The sequence below is a fragment of the Ahaetulla prasina genome, chromosome 4, assembly GCF_028640845.1.
Source record: "Ahaetulla prasina isolate Xishuangbanna chromosome 4, ASM2864084v1, whole genome shotgun sequence".
Taxonomy (NCBI): domain Eukaryota; kingdom Metazoa; phylum Chordata; class Lepidosauria; order Squamata; family Colubridae; genus Ahaetulla; species Ahaetulla prasina.
The window spans coordinates 93,902,142-93,926,994 of NC_080542.1; positions in this window are offsets into that span (position 1 = coordinate 93,902,142).

Here is a 24,853-nt window from a genome sequence, read left to right on the forward strand (position 1 = left end):
ATATTAAGACAGCGATGGTAGGCACACTGGTGTGCTTACGCACGCCCCTTACAGACCTCTTTGGAATTGAGTGAAGTTTATAGTAGACAATCTAATGTTAAAGTTTTGGGGATTTGGGGAAGAAACCACAGAGTCAGGTAGTACATTCCAGATGTTGTCAACTCTGTTACTGAAGTTGTATTTTCTGCACTCTAGTTTGGATCGGTTTACTATGAGTTTATATCTATTGTGTGCTCTTGTATTGTTTTGGTTGAAGCTGAAATATTCATTGGCTGGTAGGACATTGTAGCAGATGATTTTATGTACTATACTTAGGTCAAACCAAAGACAGTGAAGTTCTAAGTTTTCTAAGCCCAAAATTTTGAGTCTGGTCACATAAGATATTTTATTATGATCAGAGGACTGGAGGGCTCTTTTGTGAAATAGCTCTGAACTCGTTCGATTGTATTAATGTCCAATATGCAGAGTGGGTTCCAGACAGATGAGCTGTATTCAAGAATTGGTCTGGCAAAAGTTTTGTATGCCCTAGTTTGCAGTTCAATATTACCAGAGAAGAAGCTATGCAAAAGTAAGTTAACAATTCTTAATGCTTTTTTAGCAATGCTGTTACAGTGAGCTCTGGCACTTAGATCATTTGAGATGAGTACTCCAAGGTCTTTGACAGAGTGAGGGTCGTCTGTTAGGTTGTATCCATCCAGCTTGTATTTTGTGTTCTGATTTTTTTTGCCAATGTGTAAGACAGAGCATTTGTTGGTTGAAATTTGGAGTTGCCAATTGTTTGACCATTCTAACACATAGTCAAGGACTTTTTATAGAGTAGCAGCATTGTCAGTGGTGTTGAATAGTTTTACATCATCCACAAAGAGAACACAGTTGCTTATAATATGATTGCAAAGATCATTTATATAAAGTATAAAGAGTGTGAGTCCTAAAATGCTGTCTTGGGGGACATCGCTGTTAATAGGTGCAGGGTTAGATAAAGTGTTCCCTATTTTGACTACTTTTTATTTATTTATTTATTTATTTATTTATTTTTGTCACAACATTATATACAAGCACATATAATGAAAGAAAAACAATAGGACAGGAACGGTAGGCACTTTTGTGCACTTATGCACACCCCTTATAGTCCTCTTAGGAATCGGGTGAGGTCAATGGTAGACAGTTTTTGGTTAAAACTTTCGGGAGTTTGAGAAGAGACCACAGAGTCAGGTACTTGCTTGCTCCCTGTTTGATAGAAATGCAGCTATCCACTTATGCAGGAATCTGGAAATGCCATAAGATTTTAGTTTTAGAAGTAGCTTGTCGTGCACTACTGAATTGGAGGCTTTACAGAAGTCTATATAAATTTCATCTATTGATTTAAGCCGGTCAAGTTTTGAAGTCCATATGTTTTAGCAGTGTAATAGTTGCAGATTCCAGGAAAAAAAATTTCTAAAGTCAAATTGTTTGTTAGAGAGTAGGTTGTTAGTCTCTAAGCAGAGGGTAAGGGATTGGTTTATGATTGATTCCATGACTTTGCAGGTGACACAACATAATGAGATTGGTCTGTAATTATCAACTAGGCTGCGGTCACCCTTTCTGAAGATAGGGTTGATCGTGGCCAATGACCATAAATTAGGTAAGGAGCTCGTTCTGAAAGATACTTCATAGATTATGCTAAGTGGTTCTGCTATTGTGGCTGACAGCTTCTTTAGGAAGTAGGCACATAATCCATCAGGGCCAATCAATAGAGATGATTTTAGGTTGCATAGTGCCTTTTCAACGGCATCTTCTATGAAATCAACATGTAGTAGAGTGTTGTGAGTAGTTATGGTACAATTGGGAAATGAGGGGCATGAGCCATTGCTATTTACAAAGACTGAACTGAAGAATGTGTTTGCTGTGACCTAGGCCCAAGTAGTTATTACCAGAAGCAATTAGTCCTAAACAAACATATTTTATTAGAACAGCTGAGAATTACTTCATTCTCAGCTTAGTCCAAATTAATTCCAAAACAAATCCTTCAGAAAAAGTCCTTCGGCCTTCTCACAAACCTTTGCCTTTTTTGCCAAAGGCTTTTCTTGGCAAAGCTCCATGAAGTTCAGAAACAAGAGATGCTGACTAGAAACAATTGTAGCAACGTTGCTTTCCTACAAAGAGACCAAGAGCAATTGCTGCTCTTTTAAGCCTTATGGGAGGGCCCAATCATCTCCTGGCCTTACTCCGGAGTTATCCTTTTTCCTTTAGCTGCTCTTGTCTCCTGGCAGCTCTTCACCTGCGTGCACTAGGAACAGGCTCTTCTGCCTCTCTGCTGTCCGCCTCTGGAGGATCCGGCGTCCATGCATCATTTCCAGATGGCCCTGGCCCCATCTCTGCCTCTGATACAGAACCCTTGTCCGGGCCTTCCTCTGACTCCAGAACTGACCCATTGTCCTCCCCTGCCTCTTCACTGTCTGACTTTGCTGCCAGCTCCACAGGCTGCTGGTGGACTACAACAGTGTTGAAGAGGTTGGCCTTAACGGTTTCATCATTACAGTCTTTCCCATTGGGTCCTTTTAGTGGTGGGATAGATCTTGAGTCTTTAAGTTTGTTGTTTATGAAATTGTAGAAGGTAGTGGGTATTAAGTTTTCCTCTCGTTTGCTGTGATAACTGATGCATTCTGCCTTTATTTGTCGGCATATGGTTTTGTAGCGACTTTTGAAGCTAGCTACATAGCCAGTTTTGTTTTTTGCACAAAGAGTTTGGGTTTTTTGGTCTGAAGCTTCCTTATTGTTATAAGTAATTTATTTTTTCTGGTTTTGGGGGTTATTAGTGGTACGTATAGTTTGATAATTTTTTTTACTTCTTGCAAAAAAATGTTATAATGATCTTCAGCAGTGATGCAGCCAGTGAATAGAGTTTGCCAATCAAGGGATGAAAGGTCATCAGTTATGAGATCATAGTTGGCTTTTCTAAAGTTATACTTTGGGATTCCGTCATTATGATTGTCTATGTGAGGACGTAAGTTGACATAAAAGTCTATCATGCTATGGTCACTGTTGGAAAAGGGTTCTTTTATTTGTAGTCCATAAATTGAATTTAAACTGTTTCAAGGCAGTTGTTGAGTCTAGTGTTATTAGTTACTAGTTGATCTAGTCCCAGATGAATATAATATAATATAATATAATATAATATAATATAATATAATATAATATAATATAATATAATATAATATAATATAATATAATATAATATAATATAATATTATAATATAATATAATATAATATAATATAATATAATATAATATAATATAATATAATATAATATAATATAATATAATATAATATAATATAATATAATATAATATAATATAATATAATATAACAACAGAGTTGGAAGGGACCTTGGAGGCCTTCTAGTCCAACCCCCTGCCCAGGCAGGAAACCCTACACCATCTCAGTCAGATAGTTATCCAACATTTTCTTAAAAATTTCCAGTGTTGGAGCATTCACAATTTCTGCAGGCAAGTCGTTCCACTTATTAATTGTTCTAACTGTCAGGAAATTTCTCCTTAGTTCTAAGTTGCTTCTTTCCTTGATCAGTTTCCACCCATTGCTTCCTGTTCTTCCCTCAGGTGCTTTGGAGAACAGCCCGACTCCATCTTCTTTGTGGCAACCCCTGAGATATTGGAACACTGCTATCATGTCTCCCCTAGTCCTTCTTTTTATTAAACTAGACATACCGAGTTCCTGCAACCGTTCTTCATATGTTTTAGCTTCCAGTCCCTTAATCATCTTTGTCGCTCTTCTCTGCACTCTTTCTAGAGTCTCAACATCTTTTTTATATCGTGGCGACCAAAACTGGATGCAATATTCGAAGTGTGGCCTTACCAAGGCATTATAAAGTGGCACTAACACTTCACGTGATCTTGATTCTATCCCTCTGTTTATGCAGCCCAGAACTGTGTTGGCTTTTTTAGCAGCTGCTGTACATTGCTGGCTCATATCTAAATGGTTGTCCACTAGGACTCCAAGATCCCTCTCATAGGTACTACTATTGAGCAAGGTACCACATATACGGTACCTATGCATTTTGGTTTTTTTGCCTAAATGTAGAACCTTACTTTTTTCACTGTTGAATTTCATTTTGTTAGATAGCACCCAATGTTCAAGTCTGTAAAGATCTTTCTGTAACTTGAGCCTATCTTCTGGAGTGTTGGCTATTCCTGCCAGCTTTACAGCATTTAGTTACAGCATTGTACAGGATTGCATGTATGGGTTCAGTTGTACATTCATTTAGGGTCCAATTAATAAGAGGTAGATTTAGGTCACCAAGAAAGATAAGAAAGTGTGGGCAGCAGACTGCCCATGTTAGTAGTGATGTTAGGTGTTGCATGTACAAGGTCATAATCAGGGGCTCTGTAACAAAGTATGAAGTGAATTGTGGTGTTTAGGGAAAGGTCACATACAATGGTCTCAGGAAGAGCTAACTCCTGTGTAACTTGAATATTTTTTAGATTTAGGGATTTTTTTATAGAAGATAGCAACAGTTACCCCCTCTGCAGATTTCACAGTTCGACCTGTACACATGATAGTCTCTTACTGTGGTAATGGAGTCTGGTAGTGATGATTTCAGCAACATCTCACATACAAATATAATGTCGAATATAGCCATATTTAATAGGAGGAATTCTGGTATTTTGTTTACGAGACTTCTTGAATTAAGTAGTCTGCATTGTGGCGATGGATTTTGAGGAAGTCTGTGAGATGCAGATCAGGATTAGAGTTGTTTATCTGGGTGTTTCTGAGTCATGGTCTGGTTTCAGCTTGTTTGAGATAGTTTGAATGCTGGCTGTTGTTACTGAGATGTGGTCCAATTTTTTTGTAAACCAATGGATTATAATTTTGTTGCTGCGTAGTGGAGTGCCTGTTTGTTCATTTTAAATGCTACCTTCAGGATTGTGGTTGATGCAGTTCTTTCATTCTCAGCGATTGGTATATTGAGTCACTGTCAATGTGTCTATTTATTGACTTATTGGTGGAAAAGCAGGCTTCAAGGAATTCTCTTTCTTTCCTTGATTTCGCCTGGGTTACTACTGTGGTCCCAGTTAGATTAAATTTGTGATCTTCTGAATATTCATGGACTGACATGAGGGATAGTGGGTCATGTCTTTTGATAGTAGTTCCTGTGTCTGCTTTTCAATGCATATGACACCTTTGGTCTGCAAGCTGTATTGTTTACCAGTATTATTCAAAATGCAATTCAAAGTTCCAGGCAGAAAATGGAAATAATTTTTATGAAATTGAATGAGAATCTTGGATGCAACAATTTATTATGCTGCATGATAGTAAGACTTGTTGGAACTAGCAACAAGGAAGCTCTAAAAATACGTGAGAATTTGTGCTGGTTGAATGCCTTCCTGTTAATATTACCATTATCAGAAATAAAAAAATAGTTCTTGTGATAAATCCTGGTTTCCTCTAACAGTACAATGTATAAGATGATAATTTTTTTTGCATCTTATTTCCTGCTAATTATGGAGATTCTGGGTAGTACTTAAAATGAATCATGAAGACGAAATGATATTTGCAGTGTCTCAAATACAAGTAGTACATAGGAAATCCCTGTTTTATTCCAATTTTAACTCAAATCATGCCCTTTGTACTTTAGTAGGATTAAATAAGGTCACTTCAGAAGATAAAGTAGCATATTTTCCCCCAAAACCAACCTTTAATCTGCTATTAAAAACCCAGAGCAGAAATTAACCCAAAAAACAGACCAAAGAGTGAATTTAAAAAAAAACACACACCAGATTTTCACCAATTACTCATTCCTTCTTTTTCTTACACAATTGTCCATGAGAAAGAAATTTTCCGGGAAATAAGTGCCAATATATCCTTCTTATAAAAGGTATGCTTCTTTAATATATGCCAATTTTTAATTCAATTTCACTTCCCCACCCCTAATCCACTCCCACTCACTTAATTATGATTATGATTTTATCCTTCAGGGTGCCTTCATGAAATGAGATATAAAAAATACACTATGGCAGAGTGACAGAAATATAAGAATAAAGAACCCACAGTTTTAAACTTACTTACGTTTAGATAGCTTCTCCATAACAGCCAGTGTGTTGCACTTATATGTATGAAAACATTAAAGCATTTTTCTCTCAGACTTCCAATATAGCAGGCTATTAAGGAACATTTAATGAAGTAGGTAAATACTAGCCATTAAAAGTAATCCATCACAGCTCATAAACCCCCAGTTAAAAGGCATATTACGTAATATTTATTTTTCAGTGCAAATGTCATTAGGAAGTAGAATTCAAATGACACAATAAATGTGTTTATTTCCTGCAGCAGACTGAATAGTACATTCTAGTCAAATTGAATTCCATGAGAATCCAAAAGAACATTACTTCCCAGTTCAAATTAAGAAATGAAAGACAAATTCCTTACAAAGCAGATCATAGATGTTTCCTTAAAATAAACCAACCCAAAGATGTGCCCCTTTCAGATCTATAACAGTTATTGCATACTAAATATATATACCTCTTTTGGGCTAACAGCAATTCTTGCAGCAACTTTCCATATGTTTCATCCAACATGGAATCCAAGACATTTTTCTTGCCAGAATTCATCTTAGCTGCATAAATAACTTCAAAAAGCCAACATCATTTTAACACAACTGACTGGAAATGGGCTTTGTTGCTCTGCATATTGTTGCTATCCCACCTGGGCATATTTATTGTGCACAGATTAAAATGCATATTAAGCAGCACTTTGACATCAGTTGAGATCCTTTAAATAACATAAATTGGGGGAGGGGGAGGTAGGATGGAGGGGAGGGGAGGGGAGGGAAGAGGAGAGGAGAGGAGGATTCCAGAGTCTGGATTTCAACAGAATGAAATTTTGGATCAATTTTTTTCATTTGGCAGTATTTGTGGCAAGATGATTTTGTGCCAAATAGACTTAACAAAGATGTACTTTTCTTATTTTTGCTAATATTCTAACCCTAAATTGGAGGAAACGTGCTATCAAAAAGTAGCATTTAGCATTTATTCCTAGCATCAGATTTTTCCAGAGATTCTATTCTACAACACGGTTATTTAGGAAGAATATCTTTGTCCAAGACATCTCTTTCAATAATTGAAAAGCTAACTAGAAATTTGTTTTGCTTAATTAACATGCAAGCAGTATATTTTCTTTGATATACCTGTACTAAGCTAAGGTATTAGATAGATGTAATTATCAAGAACAATTTAAGATGCTAATCAACAGAATAAAACCAAAGTCTATTTTCAAAGGGATAGTTGGCATTTCTACACAATAAACTTAAAATTAATATTAAATAGAATGACACAAGCTGAAAAAAAGCTCTGGATTATAGAATTCCTCAGTCTCCTCTGGCCCTTTAATTAACTGAATTTCAGATGTTCTGTGTAAAATACTGTGTTCAAAGGATCCTAGGGATAACTAGCAATAATTTGTCACCTTGTTTTATTTTAGTTTTGCTTTTTCTGTTAACTTTATATTTTGCTTTTGGATTGACATAAAAACTTAAATTTTCACTTCTTTTTATATTGCCATAAAAGTCATTTTCCGAGTTCTGATGTATAGAAATAAGGGCTATAAATACTGCTAAATACTAATAGATAACAATAAAAAAGAATATTAAATCAAATAGAAGTGTTTCTTGATGTGTCTTAATTTTAAATTATTTTCCACCTTTGTCCTTGAAGAAAAGACGGTGCAAATAGTTAATATGATAATTTATAACAATATTTGGCAAGCTTGGTTCAGTGTACATCTTGGCTGAAATTCTGGACTTGCAACATTAAGGATTCTGATTAAACACAATGGACAGATGCAAACAATATGAACTAGAGTTGATAAACAGCATCAAGATTGAAGGAGCTCCATATGATTTTTGTTATGAAAACACCATTGGCAGCTACTACTATTAAGTTTAAAAATTCAAGTTTTACCACTGCATCCTATAAGATCCAGCATTATACAGGTAGTCCTCAATTGAACCAAAATTTTCTGTTGCTAAGTGAAACATTTGTGAATTTTTCCCCATTTTATGACTTTTCTTGCCACAGTTGTTAAGTGAATCACTGCAGTTGTTAAGTTAGTAACTCAGTTCTTAAGTGTTTTCCCCATTGATTTTGCCTGTCAGAAGGCCGCAAAAGGGAATCACATGACCTTGGGACACAGCAACAATTGTATGAACCAATTGCCAAGCCTCTGAATTTTGATCACATGATCATGGGATGCTGGAAAGGTCATACCTGTGAAAAAGTTCATAAGTCATTTTTTTCACATAAGTCACTTTGAATGGTCACTAAACGAACTGTTATAAATCGAGGATTATCTGTAATTTGAGCTTCTTGAATTCAACATACGTTATTTTTATTTTTTTCAAAGCAAAAAGTCCTATAAACAACTGCAGTCTTAGCCATTTAATATCAGAACATGCTTCTCAAAACTACGTAACTTAAAGCTGGAATTAGTCTCTTCATACTTACAGCATTTTTATGAAGACAACATAATCCCATAGAGCACTTAGCGTAAGCATTTTAAAGCCTGTGTCAGCTTTGGAAGCCATACTAGGCCAAAGGCTTCCGTGCTGCCACTTTCCCATGGGTGGGAAAGTAGGAGGGGGGATTTGGTAGAAGGGGCCATTAGACATAATAACATTTTTCCTGTCGGTCAAGGTCAGGCCGAGCCTGCATCTGGAGAAGGAGTGGCCGGAGTGATGTCTTGAGATGGGACGGTTGGCGATTGGAGCATGTGATCGGCAAAGGGGTTAAGGGGGTGGTGATTTTGGAGTTTGTCGTACTAAGGAAAAACCCGGATCCCCAGATTCAGAGTTTCCCCAGTTGTGCCAGTTTACCTATGCTAGTAAAAGAACTTTGAAAGATGTTTGCTTTGGAGTCTTTTCTGCAGGAAGGGGTTTTCTGGAACGCTGACAGCCTGGTGTTTTACAATATAACTTTTTACAGCCTCTGCAAATAACCCCCTGATCATTTACCCATTGCCTTGCAATTTTACAGTATGTGTGCCACAAAGCATTTGAAAATGCTGATACCTTCTGTACCATTCTATAATATTAAATTATAGAAGCATTTTCAAATGCTTTGTGGCACACATATTGTTAAAAGTTAACATACTGTGTGCCATTAAATTTAATATTTAATAATATTAAATTATAGAATGGTATAGATTTAGAGGTAGCTAGATTTAGAAAACAGGTATTTACAACACAAAGAATTTGATCTCCAATGTATTTCTCACTTTATTTATACCAACACTGGAATTTTTCCATGTGAAATTGGGCAGAGCAATTCTATATAAATCCTGCATATCCGTTCTGACACTTCATCCTCACAAGTTACAAGTTCTTCTACTTTGAACCATTTTTGCTGCCTGACCTCAGAGCAGCGAAAACCCACTCAAATCAAACTGCATAAGACCTAAGGTGATTCAATTATTTTGGCAGCCAATTCAGAAAATCCCCCCCTTTTCCCTTTTGAGCTTACACAAATAACATAACTACTAATCTGCTGCCTTTTCATGACATGTCCAATCAGTTATTGAAGTGGCAGAATTTCTTTGTCTTTGGAAAAATTGTACCTAAAGAAAGTTCCCTTATGTCCAATATGTATAATTTCCTAGTAAGCATGCTTAGAATTGTGGCATATATTGTATCTTGACAATACAAAGTGGATATAATTTATTTTTCTCACAGATATGCCCATATTTTATTGTTTGATGTTCCTATGGAACACTGCATGAATAAGATTTGGAGTAAAGAGCAAGCATAATGGTGCAAAATAGCAAATGCTGGCACCATATTTATGCTTTTTTCAAGGGATACAGGTTTACTGCCAGACTAGTTGCCATATGTAAAGGAGAAGAAACTATCACAGTGTTTGGAATTGGTGTTTTGTCCTAGTTTTTGGCAATCTGCATTCTAGACTATCAGGAACTCAGTGTGGCTTAAATGGACATCTCCTTTCATTTTATCCTAAGAGCACCATAAAGCCAATTGGAAAGACTGACTGGTCCAAAATAATCCTATGAATGAATAGCTAAGCGAGTAGCAAAAAATTCATTTCCTCTCTCTCTATGGAGATTCTCAATCATCCAGGTCATGGCTGGATGTCAAAGACCAGTTGCCTTTTGAAACACCTATTTCCACTGTTGGGACACCTATTTCCACTGTTTGGTTGGGTGGCCGGTACAATTCACAAATATCATTCTTTTTTTCTTTTATATCGACCCAAATGCATTCAGACAGTTTTCATCAATGTTCTGCTGAATTTCTGTAGTTATTTCTTAGCTATAGCTCAACTCTACCTCCTCTTTTATTAGGTCTGCCATATATTCCATTCATAGGTTTATCCCACGAAGTTTCTGTATTGACAACATAATATTTGTCTTCTATTTGAATTTCTAGTTCACCCTGTTTATTCCTCATAATCTGTTGGTAGAACATTTCAGTTCTTTTTGACTGAACCCTTGCTTGTTTTCTGCATAATCTGTTTTGTGACTGAGTTTCCCTTCATCATTACTGTCGGATTGATTGGTGCATGTGGTATGGCATAGATTATCAAAAGTTTGATTTTTCTTAACAGCAATCTTAATAGTCTTAACTACACAAACATATCTGTTACAAACTCTGACAATGCTATTAGTTTCAGATTGCTAGAGATAGAAATGTTCTGTATCAATTAACTTTTTGTCCCCGTTATTCAGTTTAAATGTTTCTCTAGAAAACTCCTGAATGTAATACTAAGTAACTCAGTCCCTTCTGTGATTTATGTAACCACCCCTTTTATACAGCTTTTGATCAGACCAACTGCAAACATTGTAACTAACATAACTAAAACTTTCTGCTTTATATCACTCCTTTAGCCATACATTGAACTCTGCTATACACTGGCCTTTTCCTTTTTGCTCCTTAAAATGGACACCTAACATAAAAAATGTCATCAAAAAAGCACAACAAAGAATGTTTTTTCTGCACCAACTCAGAAATCTCAGACTGCCCAAGAGCTGCTGATTCAGTTCAACAGAGGAATTATTGAATCTGTCATCTGCATCTCTATAACTGTCTGGTTTGGCTCTGCAACCCAACAAGACACAGACTTCAACAGATAATTAGAACTGCAGAAAAAACAATTTCTATCAACCTGTCTTCCATTGAAGATCTGTATACTGCATGAGTCAAAAAGAGGACTGTGAAAATATCTATAGACCCCTCACATTCTGGATATGAATTGTTTCAACTTTACCCTCAAAATGACACTATAGGGTACTGATACCAGAACAACTAGGCACAAGGACAGTTTTTCCCAAATGCCATCACTCTGCTAAACAACTAATTTCCACAGTACTGTATTACTATTATTCTTGTCATCCTTCCTATTACCTATCTTCTTCTACTTATGACTATAAACTTGTTGCTTGTATCTTTACAATTTCATTTCCTAGTATGATTTGATTGCTTATTTAGTATCCTGTGACTATCACAGGATATCTTATGATTCTTGATGAATGTATTTTTCATGTACACTGAGAGCTTATGCACTGAAGACAAATTCCCTGTGTGTCCAATCACACTTGGCCAATAAAGAGTTCTGTTCTATTCTATTCTATTCTATTCTATTCTATTCTATTCTATTCTATTCTATTCTATTCTATTCATACACAGGTAAAACCTCTGAAAAAGTAAAACTGCAGGCTACCTCTGCTGAGTTTCTTCCCCAAGCTCTGGAAATTCTTCTGCACAGAAGAATTCTGTGGATAGGTGATTAGTGCCAAATGCTCAACAACATCAGCATCACAGTCTTTATCAACATTATTGACTATCTTAACAATGTTCCAGTTTTCTCTGCTGGCAGTAGCACCAAGCAGACACCTCACCTCTTTTAAGACTTCCACACCCTTTGACATCTCTTACAATTGAGTCACTGACCAGAAGGTTCCTGCTCTTTTTAGATAGCTTGCTCACTCACATGACTGAATTGCAATATCCGATTCACACCTTTCCTTATCCAAAACAACTTCTTTCTCTACACTGAGTCATCACCATCATTACAAATAGCTGAATCTGCAATTTTAATAACCTTATTTAGTTCACCAAAGGCACTGTATCTATTATGCAGGGACACACCAAATATTTTGTGTTTATAATCCACAACTCTCACTTTGCCAGATCCACAAGTTATTGATATTGACCTTCTCCTGCAGGGTACATGGTATGCATTTTGATAGCAGGGCAGCTCAATAGAACACAGTGGCTCAGTTGACCACCTAATTTTACCCTCTAGATAAACAGTCTGTGTAAATCTGTCCATGTAAACTAGCAATCTGTTTACAGATAGGACAGTATCCAAATTTAAAAATACCTCAAAAAAAGATGCAAAACAAGTGTTGCACTAAACTAAACTAGACATGCTACAATAAAATAAAATTTAAATCACACAAGCACTTACCAAGAATGAACTAGTGCTGTTTTCAAACTTCTGATGTTTTCTGGTCAGAAGGTCAGTTGCCCTCACAATGAGTAATTTCACAGAGTCAGTGGAAATAGATATTTCCTTGCAGCCTACCTGTTTTAGATTTTAAGTTGTATGATTTGCAAGCTGTTAGGCACGTGAATCACTATCTTTCTCCCCTGGACTCAATCTCAGGCCTCTTCAAGTTGCTACAACCTGCTCATCTCAGCAATCTCATGTGCTATGTAAACACAATGCAATTGCAATCAGTGATTCAAATCCCAGGTGCCTACCTTGCTCCACTGGACCAAATCTCTCTCCTCTTGAAGTTGCTATGAGCTTCTGATCCCATCAATCTCTGGTGCTATCCAAATGCAATGAAATTGCAACCAGTGTGTCAGTGAACCAATGAATCTTCCCAAACTGTTTGTCTTCTCTTTGGAATAAATAAATTAGGCTTTATGGAGCTTGCAGGGAGGACAGTTCTAGAATTCTTAGGGCTGCACAAGGATAGAAGACCAATTCCTTGCTTAATATTTCCTCCCTGCTTGGCTGATCTATTTCCACATGTAACAACAGTAAGTCTTATTAAAACTTAATATATAATGATCACTTACTTCACCCTAATTTCATTTAACTTTTGTTACTTCACTTCGTGAAGCTATCCAATTAATTGTGCATATTTTTTTCAAATATGTGAAACATATTTCATATATAGTATTGCATATACATACATATTTACACATACAAACACACACACAACATATTGTTAACTTCTGCTGAAGAAACAGTTCAGGGGTGGGTTCTACTTACCTTTATTACCAGTTCGCAATGGGATCACGCACACGCGCTTCTGCGCATGTGCAGATCTTCCATGACGATGTCCAGGTGGGTGGCCAGAGCCTCCTGCTGGTTTTACAGTCCGGTTCACAAGAACAGGACTGAACCAGGGGCAATCCACCACTGAAACAGTTGGTTGAAGATCATTTTATTGCTTTAAGCTTCTGGGAAATACATAGAGATCAAATTGCCAACATACGCTGGATCATGGAGAAAGCTAGGGAGTTCCAGAAACACATCTAGTTCTGCTTCATTGACTATGCTAAAGCCTTTGATTGTGTGGATCACAACAAACTGTGGCAAGTTCTGAAAGAGATGGGAGTACCAGACCATCTTATTTGTCTCTTGAGAAACCTGTATGCGGGTCAAGAAGCAACAGTGAGAACTGGACATGGAACCACTGATTGGTTCAAAATTGGGAAAGGAATCCGGCAAGGCTGTATACTATCACCCTGTCTATTTAACTTATATGCAGAGCACATCATGAGAAAGGCAGGGCTAGATGAATGAAAAGTTGGAATTAAGATTGCCAGGAGAAATATCAACAACTTCAGATATGCAGATGATACCACTCTAATGGCAGAAAGCGAAAAGGAACTAAAAAGCCTCTTGATGCGGGTGAAGGAGGAGAGTGTAAAAATTGGCTTGAAACTCAACATTAAGAAAACTAAGATCATGGCATCCGGGCCTCTCAATTCCTGGCAGATAGATATGGAAGAAATGGAGGTAGTGACCGATTTTATTTTCCTGGGTTCCAAGATCACCGCAGATGGGGACTGCAGCCAAGAAATTAAAAGGCGCTTGCTCCTGGGGAGGAAAGCTATGGCAAATCTAGACAGCATACTAAAAAACAGAGACATCACCCTGCCAACAAAAGTGTGTATAGTCAAGGCTATGGTTTTCCCAGTTGCAATGTATGGCTGTGAAAGTTGGACCATAAGAAAGGCTGAGCGCCAAAGAATTGAGGCCTTTGAACTCTGGTGTTGGAGAAGACTCCTGAGGGTCCCTTGGACTGAAAGGTGAAAAAACAAATCAGATCCTAGAGGAAATCAACCCTGACTGCTCTTCAGAAGGGCAGATCCTGAAGATGAAACTAAAATGCTTTTGTAAAGTATTTTAAGTATACAGTAGTACAAATACCACCTAATGAGAAGGAAGTACTCACTGGAGAAGTGCCTAATGCTGGGAAAGATTGAGGGCAAAAGAAGAACGGGACGACAGAGAACGAGGTGGCCGGATGGAGTCACTGAAGCAGTAGGCATGAGTTTAAATGGACTCCAGAGAATGGTAAAGGACAGGAAGGCCTGGAGGAAAGTTGTCCATTGGGTCGCGATGGGTCGGACACAACTTCGCAACTAACAACAACAACTGGATGATCTTGCTTTATAAGCAACTAAAATGTACAATACATTCTCAGAAGAATATGGAAAATTTACTTTTATTAATAATGTTAATATACAGTAGGAGTGTCAATCTGGATTTCTTTGAGGGCTGGATCAGCATTGTAGTTGTCCTCTGTGGGCTGGCCGGGGAAGGAGAGATGGGACGGACGACAGATGGGATGGATGCCTCCTGCAACCCCCTTGTTAGCAAGGGGCACAGGGGAGTGCACATGGTCCCTCCTGGCCTGTTTTCGGCCTGGATAGCCTCCTACAGCAGTCTACTGGCCAAAATGGGGCACGAGTGGGGGGGCTAGCAGAGACACCACGGGCGATCCTTTGCTATTTCCAGGCCATCCCACAAGCACATCTAAGCACCCTGAAGGCCAGATCTCTTGGCCTTGAGTTTGACACCCATGATATGCAGAGATCTTGTTGGAAACTTGCCAGATCCAGTGTAGTGTCCAAGAAATCTCAAAAGAAATATACAAAACCAATCAATAAACAGAAACAGTAGAATACCAACAATAATTTTCAAAATGTATCTTTTCTACAGTGCAAGAGACTGATGATCCATTTTAATTCCTAAAGATTATTTTATTCCAAAATAGATATTAGGCACAAAAGATCTGATAAAGTTTGGACTAATAGAACTATTGGACCGACATCAGACAAAAACAAGATTCAAGCCTATTCTGGGCTTCAAAAGCTCAATGAGTGGTTTTAAATTGACCCCACACTCTCCTTCAGCCCACCCTACTTCAGAGTGTCCTTATTGTGAGGAAATTTGGGACATCTCTCTGCTGAGTCTAAAGTGTTAATAAGTGAGTAAGCAGATCATAAGGCTAGCTAAGAAGCCTCAGTTTATGTTGGACTAGATGACCTACAGAGTCCCTTCCAACTCTGTTAATCTGTTACATAGTACATAGGTGTTCCACCTGGAACTGCTGAAGAAAACCACATAAAGCTGTAGGTAACAGCATTGCAAAGTTTTTCATGGTTATGATGAGAAAGGTTGAAAAAGGTTATATATTACCCAAATTTATAAATATTTGCTGGAAGTAGAATTGGAAGAAGAAGTAGTGAAAAGAAGTATGATTGCATGGGGCCAAAATATGGGACAAATATAAATTTATCAGACTGGGAGAACATATGGAACCGAAATTATAAATTAACAGAATCAGCAGCATATTAAATAAATGCATATAAAATGTTCTACAAGTGGCACCTATCCCCTTCGAGATTAGTGAAAATGTATCCCAAAATGAGCCCCATATGCTGGAAATGTAAAAATAAAGAGAGAACATATTACCATATGTGGTGGTCCTGCCCCGAATCCAGTAAATATTGATGAAAAGTTAAAGAGTGGCTACAGGTAATCACGAATGAACAATTGGATCTAGAACCGGAACTCTTTTTATTGGGAATTTTCAAAAAGAAATATGTGAAGAGTATAAAATATTTAATACTACACATATTAACTGCTGCTAGGATGGCCTTCACTCAATGTTGGAAACAGCCATGTATACCTACAGAGAAACTTGTTATACAAAAGATCATGAACTGCGCAGAAATGAACAAACTAACACTGAGTTTAAAAGATAAAGAGACATTAGTATTTTACAATATATGGGAACAGTGGTATAAATGGATAAAAAGGAGATAGATGAGGATATTAAGTTACTAAGTATAAACAATAGATAAAACAAGAACACAAATACATACAATTTAATGTTTGTAATCATTGCATGGATTATTGTTATAAGAAAAACACCACAAATAGCTGTTAAGTAATATAACCTTTTCCATTTTTTTCTGTTTTTAATGTAAAAAAGTTTAATAAAATATATTTAAAAAAAGAAAAAAGAAAAAGGTTATATAATTGACACAGGGTTCAAGAATCTGTTATCAGTGAGTAGCACTATTGTCTGAGCAAATGAAATCTATAAAACTGTCTACGGTGCAGACACTACTGGGGCTTGAAAAATAATTACAAAACCAGTTTGAATGTAAATATGTTGTATGAGGTAGAATTAAGACTCGGAGCTGAGTATTGCATTTTTAACTTATTTAATTATTAGAGACTCCCTCCTGATTTCCTGAAGAGAGGAGGAAGGAGTCATTTTCAAGCTAGGCTTGAAGCACCTACGGCATTTGCATGCAATAACTGCCCCCCCCATATCACCTCCAAATACACTTTCTACAAGTACAGTACTTCACAGTTGTTTTAGGGTGGGAAAGTTTAACAAGACAATCTTGTGTGAAACATCTTGAACTTCCACTATATACACAAACTGTGAAAGTTAGTTCTCACATAGTCAAAAGTAAAGTAAAAGTAAAAGTAAAATTGAACGTGTCCAGAAATATTTTACAAGAAGAGTTCTCCGCTCCATGGCAAAAAGGTCATAAAATCAGGTGTGAGTTATTTAACAACCACCTTGCTTAGCAACAGAAATTCTGGTCCCAGCTGTGGTCATAAATCAAGAACTACCTAAATATATAGCCCAAGAAAGGGAAAAGGACACAAGAAATTTAAGCACTGATCATTATAAACAGAACCTAACATTGTTGGAAACCTGTCAAGGCTTCTTGAATTCCTTATAGTAACTTACTAATCAGACGGTTCTATATACAGATAGTTCTTGATTTACAAATTCATTTACTGACCATTCAAAGATACAATGGCACTAAAAAAAGTTACTAACAACTAGTCCTCACAATTATGTTGTTAGTTGCGAAGTCATGTCCAACCCATCGCGACCCCATGGACAACTTTCCTCCAGACCTTCCTGTCCTCTACAACTGTTCTTGTATTGATTTGATATTTTTATAAAAAAATAAAAAACCTGACATGCAAGATACAGATGATTCACACAGTGTGATCCAGCAAAGAAATGGGACTACAGCAATATCATCACAGAAATCTATGTGATTGTGCTGATAGCTGTTGGGCAGCCACCTATGTTTAATGCTCAGTTATTTAATTCCAATGTTGCAACAAGGCCCTAATGACCTATTTAGAAGACATTCATCATGCTCTGAGATGAAAAGGAAATTCTAGAAAAATGTTTGGGGCTCTACTATGATATAATAGTTAATTTCTTAAAGTAGGAGACCATGTTCAAGACTACCAAGAGCCATGGAAATTCACTGACTATGGGTCAGTCAGTGTCTCTCATCCTAATCAACCTCCAAGGTTATTATTATAGGGGAAATTGGTAGAAGGACTGTCATGCATACTTAAGAGGTAAGATATAAGAAAGAAGCAAATAAATAATATTCAAAATGATTGATAAAACTTGAATGCAGCTATATAAATAATTATTTTGGGCCATTCAGCAGAATAGTTAATGTCTGATGGCCAATTCTGCATGATTTATGTTTGATAGGCACATTTTTTGCATGTTTTTCTATAATGCTCTATCACATTATCTCCAAACAACTGCCAAATACTGTCTGGAAAAAGCAAATTCAAGCATTTCCACATTTTTTTTCTTTGCAGAGTTTTTACATGCTTCACAGCCTGGCACAAACATTTACCACCCTCCACAATACAATCACTTTCCATTTCCCTTCCTTGTAGAAACAATTCCTGAAATCATGAGAATGAGATGGGAGAGAGCTGGCAATCCAGAAGAAGAAGATTTTTATATACTATACATGTGTCACTTCACCTTTTCCAGCACAGCTATAGATTTGTGGAGCAAGCTACAAAGCCAATTCAACAGCTTCTCTTCCAATGAGAGCTGGAAGTTTCTTTATGCCTTTTCTGTTTTAATGTATTGTTAACAGATGGGGTCTGTGAAATAATGGACACTTTACTGTTTGCCCAACAGTCAAATTGCTTCAAAAGCTGCCCGAGTGATCTTGAAAAACTCTATTTTCACTGGCAGCAGTGCCTAAGCCACTATCCTGCTGATCCACATGGATTTGCCTGTTAAGCACACATCCAGCTCTAAGTAGTCCCAAACAGAAAATACCCGGATTGCCTTTCATTTCAGAAGGAAGAATAAAATCAGCAGTGCAGTAGAGTTATTTAGCTGGAGTAAATTCAAGGGGAAAAAATCCTAGTCTAGAGCTGGTTTCAAAGCAACAGAATGATCTTGCACTTGAACATTCTTTATGCATCATCAATAATAAGGCATTTACATTCACCTGTTTTTAGAACAGGTGAGAGCCAACATTTTAGCTCCTTTAGTGAAAGAGTATTTATTCATTCGATAATTTATATCTTGCCTTTCTACTATATTCATTAATTACTAGATTAATGCTGTGCAGCATTTTGAAGGAAAAAAAGTGCTTCTAAGCACTGTGTCAGTGACTCCTTAAATCAGTTGCATCTTTTTCTGGGATTAGATACTGTACTATATAAGATGTACTATACTAAAAGAGGGTGGAAATGTTGGTGTGTCTTATACACCGAATACAGCCATTTTTTGCCTCCCAAAGCCCTGCCCCACGTGTTCCGCTTTTGAAAAAAAAACCTGACCCATTTTTTTCAAAAATGGGGTGCCCAGAGGCTTTGGGAGGCCTGCAGCGTGTTCTTGTGGACTGGGGAGGGCAAAAATGCCGCCATTTTTGCAAAAAATGGTCAAAAAACAGCCATTTTTCACAAAAACAGGACATGCAGAGGCTTTGTGAAGCCTGCAGTGTTCTTTGGGCTGGGGAGGGCAAAAATGCCCCCGTTTTTGCAAAAGTGGGCAAAAAACTGACTTATTTTTCTCTCTCTTTTTTTTTTTAATTTATTTTTTATAAATTTTTAACATTACAAACAAAAAAAGAAAATACATTTTCCACCCTTGTGCTATACATAAAAAAAAAAAGGAAGATTTGGGTCTTCGGATATATCCTCATGATTGCCAAAATCCACGTTCTCGAGGTACAAGTACCGAAGCGTCCAATGTTCCAAGCGCATAGTCCACAAATGGTTTCCAAGTCTTCCAGAAAATATCTTCTTTATACACACCACTTCTAATTTTAATATCACATGTCATTTTATCATTTAAAGCTAATTTCCTCATTTCAGAATTCCACTCTTCTATTCTAAAAATCACATCTAGTTTCCAATATCTAGCTATTATAATTCTACCTATTATAATCATAATTCTAATCAATTCTTTTTCATATTTTGTTAATTCTATTTCCTTAATTACCAACAATAATATAGTTTCCACTCTCAATGTTATTACTTTCCCCATCATTTCAAATATCATTTTCTCCAATTGTTGCCAAAACTTTTTAACCTTATCACATTTATACCACATATGTTCATAAGTCCCCAATCCATTTCACATCTCCAACATTTTTTACTAATTTTTTTATCCATTTGCGACAATCTTACTGGAGTCAAATACCATTTTCAAACAACTTTATAATTATGCTTTTTAATCCTTATAGATAAGGTTCTCATAATTCTACTATTCCAATTCACATTCCAATCTGACTCTGGTATTTCAATATTAAGATCTTTTTCCCAATTTGTCCTCATCACTCTTTGTAATTTTTCATCAGAGTTTATAATCTTATAAACCCTGCTAACGAGTCCCTTTAGCCCAATTTCATCTTTCATAATCCGAGATACTAAATATTCAAATTCAGTTTCACATCTATTTATCGAATAGTTTTCCCTTAATTTTTTTGTCCATTTTTCTATCTGTATTTTTTCAAACCAGCTTAACCCTAATTTTTCAATAATTTCTTTATGCCTCCTTTCATTTTCTAAAACTTTTAACCAATCTCTAATAGTTTCTATATTTTCATCTTTAATCACTTCATTACGTCTTATATCATTTTTAATCGGCCAATTTCAATTGTCTTCCCAAAAGATTATATCCGAATTAAAATTTTAACAAATTTATTCCACATTTTTACTTAATCCCTTTAACCAATAACTTCTAATTACACATTTTGAGTTTGCTTTATCTAAAACCACCTTGATCCAAATTTCTATATCCCTTAACTCTAAGTCTCCAATGATTATCTTCACCTTTAAGTATTTTTACCACTATCCGGATACCATATGCACAGTAATAATTAAATAATTTGGGGATTCCTAATCCACCTTCCTTTTGATTTTGTTACCACATTTTCTTCACTAATTTAGGTCTTTTCTCACCATTGCAAAATTTGTCCAATTTTTCTGATATCCTTCAATATCTTTCTCTGTCAAATTTAACGGTAGCATCTCGAATAAAAAGTTAAACTTGGGCAGCAACATCATCTTACACATTGCAATTCTACCAAACCAAGACAACTTTAACATTTTATATTTATCTATCTTCTTCTCAATTTCATTCATCACCACATCATAATTAAGTTTTTTCAATTCTTTAACCTTGAGTGAGAGCACTATACCCAAATATTTCAATGTATTTTTAATCCTTATCCCAAATTGCTCTTGCATATTCTCGCGCTCATTACCATTATTATCCATCAATAATTCTGATTTTGACCAATTTACTTTCAGACCTGTCATTTCTTTCAAATGCTTATATATCTTTTTCAGGTCTTTCTCTATATTTTTCAAAATAATTAAAGTATCATCCGCATACAAATTTATCTTATATCCCTTATATCCTTCTAATTCTTCATCTTTTTCTATTATTCTTGTCAGGATTTCCATGGCTAATAAAAATAATGTTGGGGACAAGGGACATCCTTGTCTCGTACCTGCTTCTAATTTTATCTCTTCCATTAATATTCCATTCACCTTCACTCTTGCACTACTTTTTTGATACAATTTTGAAATAACATGTATAAACTTGTTACCAAAGCCTAAAGCCTCCACAATTACTTTAATAGCTTCCCATTGTACGGAATCAAAAGCTTTAAAAATATCCAATGATACTATACCAATTTTATCACCATTATGGTCAGCTACATCTATAATATTTAATACTCTTCTAACAATATCACTCATATATCTGCCTTTCACGAAACCTACTTGGTTGTAACTTATATATCTATCTATAAATCTATTTAATCTATTACTTATAATAGCGGTAAATATCTTTGCATCCTGATTAATTAAAGAAATGGGCCGATAGGACTCAATCCTTTCTAAATCTTTATCTGGCTTAGGAATTAGGGATATCACCATTCTATTCCATGACGAAGGTACTTCTCCACCATGTAATATTCCATTAAATAATTTTTGCAATCTTGGTATTATTAATTCTTTAAATTCTTTATAAAACTCAACAGGTAATCCATCCTCACCTGGAGCTTTCCCTAACTTTATTTTTTGTATAACTCCATTAATCTCATCTTGTGTTATATCTTCTTCCATCAATTCTTTATGTGTTTGATCAATTTTCACCACATATTTTTCTAAATAACTTTGCAATTTTCCCCGATTAACTGGTTTCTTTGAATATAAATTCTGAAAAAAATTTCTAACCACTTCACATTTCTCTAATTTTTTGTAACATCTTATACCTTTATCATCTATCAAAGCTCCAATTTCTCTCTTCTCTCTTTTATTTTTGCCATCTTTGCCAATAACTTAGAGTTTCTGTTACTAAATTCAAAAAAATTCCTATTTAAATATCTCAAATTTCTTTTTACCAACTCTGTATCCTCTTCTATCATTTTATTTCTTAACATATTAAGCTCCTCAAGGATTTTTTTCTCTTTAGTAAGCAAAAATTGATTTTCCAATTCTTTAATCTGATTTTTATCCCTTTCCATTTTAATTTTATAATTTTTATATTTCCTACTTGATAATTTAATACTCTCCCCTCTAAACACAGCTTTCATCACATCCCAAACAATTTCAAATTTAACCTCCCCATTATCATTTAGTCTCCAACTTTCCTCCAATTTTTTAAGTATCCATTTTTTATCCTTTTCATTTTTATACAGTTTCTCTTCATATCTCCAATAACTTCTTTTTTTCTCAAAATTAAAATCTAAATCCACCATAACTTCTGCATGATCAGAATCTTTAAAAATTCCCACATCTACCTTATCCACGTTATTCAGCAAATCTTTAGAAAGAAAAATATAAGCAATTCTGGAATATGTATTATATATCTTAGAGAAAAAAGTATATACTCTTTCAATTCCTTTGACTTCTCTCCACACATCCACTACGCCGTTTTGGAGCATCCACGTATTTAAAATCCCCATTTTATTTGCTCCTCCACAACGAGTGGGGTTAGTACTATCTATTTTATCTCTGATTAAATTAAAATCCCCAGCCACAATTACTTTCCCTACACTTTCATTCTCCAAAATTTTTGTTATTTTTTCAAGAAATTCTCTTTTTTTCTCATTCGGTAAATATAAATTAACAAGTGTCACTTTTTCCTCATTAAGATTTCCCACAATTATTACATATCTTCCATCCTCATCCAAAATTACCTGATGTTTTTCAAAATACACCCTATCTGATATCAATGTTGCAACTCCTCTGGCTTTTGAAGTTCCAAATGCTTTTTCATATATTTGCATACCTTTTATATACATTCTATTTGAATCTTCAGATTTCTGATGGGTTTCTTGTAAAAATAAAATATCTGGTAAATCTCTTTTAATCTTAAATTCCAATCTTCTTCTTTTAATCTGATTCCCTGTACCCTTCACATTCCATGACATTATTTTTATGACTCCCATTTAAACTGTAAATTTTTCAATCCTATCCCCTCCTCTTCCTTTCTGTGCCCAAAACCCAACATTAAACTCCCATATAACCAACATTTAGCATAAAGAAAACAATAAAAAAGACAGAAAAAGATAGAAAACAAAACAAACAATAGAAAACAAACAATCTTCTTTCCCCACATCCTCGTCGGTTTCGCCTCTATAAAGAGAATGGGGGAGAGGGGACGTGCCAATGTCCGGGTCACTTCTTTCGGGCTATCTATTTAAATTCATCACTCAAGAAAAAAGAAAGTGATGGCTCTCTCCCGCATTCGGCTTTGCATTTTCTAAGACTCTTATCTGCTTCTTCTCCTGCTGTATCCTCACGACTTTTCTTCTGTTCAACCAACACAGGTGATATTTCTTTCCTCTTTAACCCTTTAGGGTCTTGCCCCCCAATAGCCCCTTTTTCTTCTTCTGGGGTTGATGTTTCCACATGTATTCCACCCATCTTAAGCATTTGATCTTTTATCTCCATTAAATCCTCCTCCTTAATCAGTCCAAGCTCCCGTAAATATAATATTGCATCTATGTCTGGGGTAATTGTACGCATCCTTCCTTTATAAAAAAATTTCAATTGTTGTGGTGGCCTCCAGTTATATCTAATTCCATTATCTCTCAAAACCTTTGTAATTGGTTTTAAAAAAAATCTCCATGCCCTTTCTTCTCTTGATATATCCGAGAAGACTTCAAAGCATCTCCCATCTCTCTCACCTTGGCCATAACTTCCAGCTTATCATCAAGATTTGCAAACCTGACAAGCACATTCCTGTTGGAGCCATTTTGCCTTCTATAGCCAATTCTAAAAACACTTGCCAGATCTGCTATTGTAAACGTAATTTGCGTGTCGAGATCATTAATCCATTTTAAAACCCGCTGTTTCAAATTATCTACCTTTTCTTCTGGAATCCCTCGGATAACCAAATTATATTTCCTCATCTCTTCTTCCAGGAGACAAATTCTCTTGCCTTGCTGCTCATTTTTGTAAAATATTTCACCAATTTGCCGATCCACTTTTGCCGCACGTACATGAATCTGCTCAAGTTCATCTTTAATAATTGTCATTTCCACTGTTTGCTTTGCAAAATTTTCATTCATTTCTTGTTTCATTTTTTTCATTTCCAATGTCATTTCCAATGTCATATTATCCATACGCTCCGATAATCCTGCTATTTTCCCCCCAATTTTGTTTAAAGCTGCAGCAACTTGTTGCATTTCTGAAGGTTGTTGAGTCATTTTAAAAAGTTTTTAAAAAGTTTTCAAACTAGTATTTCAAACCACTTTTGCAGAGGGTCTTAATGAAGATCAAGGGACAGCAATTTTTTAATTGGAGCCGAAGTGGCTTATTTTGCACTCGAAAGCTTATCTCTCAACAGCTTGTGACTCATAGTCACTCCACAGAGAGCACAGATAACTTCACAGCTTTTAAACAATAATCAGTGCCATTTTTTCTCCACATCAGCAAAGGAAAAAGAAAGAAAAATTTACTGCTTCATTTCAACTTAAACTTCGGAGAA